Source organism: Perissodus microlepis, chromosome 20 (assembly GCF_051167445.1).
Source record: "Perissodus microlepis isolate ML-2025 ecotype Zambia chromosome 20, ASM5116744v1, whole genome shotgun sequence".
NCBI classification, from domain to species: domain Eukaryota; kingdom Metazoa; phylum Chordata; class Actinopteri; order Cichliformes; family Cichlidae; genus Perissodus; species Perissodus microlepis.
Window position 1 is genome coordinate 18,594,262 of NC_140480.1, and position 3,051 is coordinate 18,597,312.

Sequence of the window (3,051 nt, forward strand, 5' to 3'; positions counted from 1 at the left end):
GAAAAAGAAGTTATTAAATTTAACGGAGTTAGAAGTGAGCAGGAAGTTAGCTCGCTAGTTTCCACCTAAACATGACATACCATGTTCTGACTGAGAGATTTTTGAAACTAATTAAAACGTGCAGCTCTGCTACCACTTCCGACATAAATGAAGAGAGAAAACTAAACAGCAGTGGCGTTTGCAGGGTTACTGAAGTTGGACTACCTGATATATAATGTTGTGCTATGTGATTGCTAGCGACACAGCTATGTTAGCATAACATTAGCACAGTGAAGCTGGAGGATGAACGCCAACTTTTTTTCCACTCGATAAAAGTTAACATGAGGTATTCTGGTGGTTAGGGACAAATGCAATCGCATAGCAGGATGCTATACACGGGCCAAACTTCAGTCAGGAGAACAACTGAGATCATTCACCCACAATACAAGGTTAGTTATTAATATACTACAACAACATGGGAATAGAGCAGCTGCGAGAGAATTCAACATTAATGTATCAATGTTACGGAAGTGGAGGAAGCGCAGTTTTTGGCTTTCCCCATATTTCAAAAGTGCTTCATCTCTTTGCTATGACTGTCGGCATAATTTGCAGATGATAATGGTTTTAGCCACTGCGATGCTTTCGACCAAAACAGGCGCAGCTTGATGACATCATCAACATGCGCTATCGCGATAGAGCGGTATAGTCAAAATCTCTATCGTTGGCCAAATTTATATCGTTTCTATTGTATATCGTTTATATCGCCCACCCCTAGTTCAGGTCATAGTTTCTCTGCTCTCTGGTGCTCTGCATTAAGGCTGACTAACAGTCTTCACATTTCACAGTATGTAGATATTAACACAAATTCATCAAGAGTAATAATTTTATTTTAATTAAATAATTTCTCTCCCCAGAAATAAGTTACAAAATAAAGCCACATTCCCATGCTCTGAGATTCTTACACCTCCTCAACAATACATGGTAAGTTTCATATGTTTGACATATTATTATTATTAGTAGTAGTAGTATTAGTAGTATTGTTGTTGTTATTATTATTAATCAGTTTTTTTCTTTGGTTTTTTGGCGTCATGTTCATGTTTTTCAGATTGACAAGGAATTCCTGCGCATATCGACAGTACCGCTGCTATCTACATTCCTTTCTGAGCTAGACTTGTACACTCCACGTATGATGGAGATCTTTAGAGGCAAAGGTGGAGGGCTGGAAGAAAAATGAGTCACATCATGGGGACCATCTCCAAGGTGTGTGCTAAAATGGTTAGACCTGTGTTTAAGAACTTTTTATGCCCATAACATGCCAATTTTATGAGCAAAAATATCTATACATATGGTAGGCAAAAGTCCTAAGTTGTTTTCATATTGTTATACGAATTATATAAGCGTCAGTCGTATGTTAATAAGTAATTGATAAAGTCATATGGTTAATCTTGATCAAAATGAAAAAACAAACCTGTTTGGTTGCCTCATTTTGTGTCTGATTTGGTTGAGATAGATGAGTACTTGCCTTTTGGTCCTTCCAAACTAAGTATTCCTTTTTCAAACTGCTGCCTGAAAGCTAAATATTGTCATTATGGATTCCCTTTTTCCCTAGGATGACAAAATACATACAAGACGAGCATCCATCCTGAAGTCCTTGTGTGACTACGAGACCACGAGAAACTTGTTAAGGAATATACGGTGAGTTACATTCACAAGGTGTTCTGTGTTATGTAATTTAATGCAGGGGTAATTTTGATATATGAAACAGCAAAATGTGACACCCTGTACAACTAAAACGTATTGCAATTTTTCCCTGTTTTGTTTAATGTCAAATTTCTGAGGTGTGAAACCAGAGACATAGAATTTGGTAAATATGATATCAGCATATCCACGCTGATTGCTGAATTCCTTTTTTTTCCCGCATGTCTAGACTCATACAAATGTATTATTATATTTCACATCACAGAACACTGAGGCCAACACTGAAGCCATGGAACAAACTGTGATGGGAGTGTATGTCCTACAGCAGGAGGGTGTGGAGCCTGGAGATGACCCAGAGAACATCGGTGTCCTGATTGAAGGTGTGGAGATTTTCACTGGTTTGAGGAGCATTGCAATTGCTTGTGCTCTGTTATGTGGACTGATATACTGTCTGAACCTAAGCTACCCACCGGAGCTCAAATGCACTTTTGAAGTCTTGCAAAAGATTATCATGAAGCTGGATGGGCAGAGGTTTCAGATTCAGGGAAGCCAGATATTTTTCCATATTTCTGCAATGCAAATTTGTGTTTACCTTTTAAAGTTCAAAATTGTAAGTTATAAAATGTTCATAAGTACTATGTGGTTTGCTCAGTTGGCATTAGACAAAGATTGTTGGTTCATAAGTTAAAGTCTCATACACTTGCAGTGTAAACACTGATTTGTGCAAGATGGGCAATTGTTACAAAGGGAAATGTATCCACAGGTTTTCACAAATTGTTTGAGTGGAGCAGTTCTTCTCAAACGTATTAAATGTTTTCTCCACATGTTAAATAGACTAAAGTTATCATTAATGGATACAGCCTGATTAAATGGAGCACTAATGTATGTATGCAAGAAACATTATAGTAATGTTATATATTATATAACATTATATTATATATATATAAGATGTTTATATCTTATATATTTCTATACTGTGTATTGTGTATTTTGTTGTACAGTTATTTTATTTTCAACTTTAATTTATATATTTTATCTTATTCTTTCCCAGTTAAATTTACCCTTCATTCTAATTTGTGTTGTACAGTTATTTCATTTTTAACTTAAATTTTTATATTTTATTCCTTCCTAGTTAAATTTACCCTTTTTAATTTTCATATTTATTTCCTATCTTATTCATAGCCTTTTCATTTTTCTTTAGGTCACGAGCAGTTGTGTAAGCATTTCACTGCATATCGTACTGTGTATGACTGTGTATGTGACAAATAAAATTTGAATTTGAATTTGAATGTTAAATTGTGTAAAATTCATGTTTTTGCTTGCAATGCATATTTTACTACATTTTACCAAAGTTGCTTTGGGGATATTATTTTT

The 3,051-nt window shown here is 35.2% G+C and overlaps 1 long non-coding RNA gene across 1 annotated transcript; it reads left to right on the forward strand.

Annotated features, from left to right (window-relative positions):
• The first annotated feature begins 1,093 nt into the window (after positions 1-1,093).
• On the forward strand, positions 1,094-2,631 carry LOC146364381 (uncharacterized). The gene is made up of 3 exons (XR_014798858.1): positions 1,094-1,239; positions 1,589-1,674; positions 1,943-2,631. It is a non-coding gene; the product is annotated as an uncharacterized LOC146364381 (long non-coding RNA).
• The last annotated feature ends 420 nt before the right edge of the window (positions 2,632-3,051 follow it).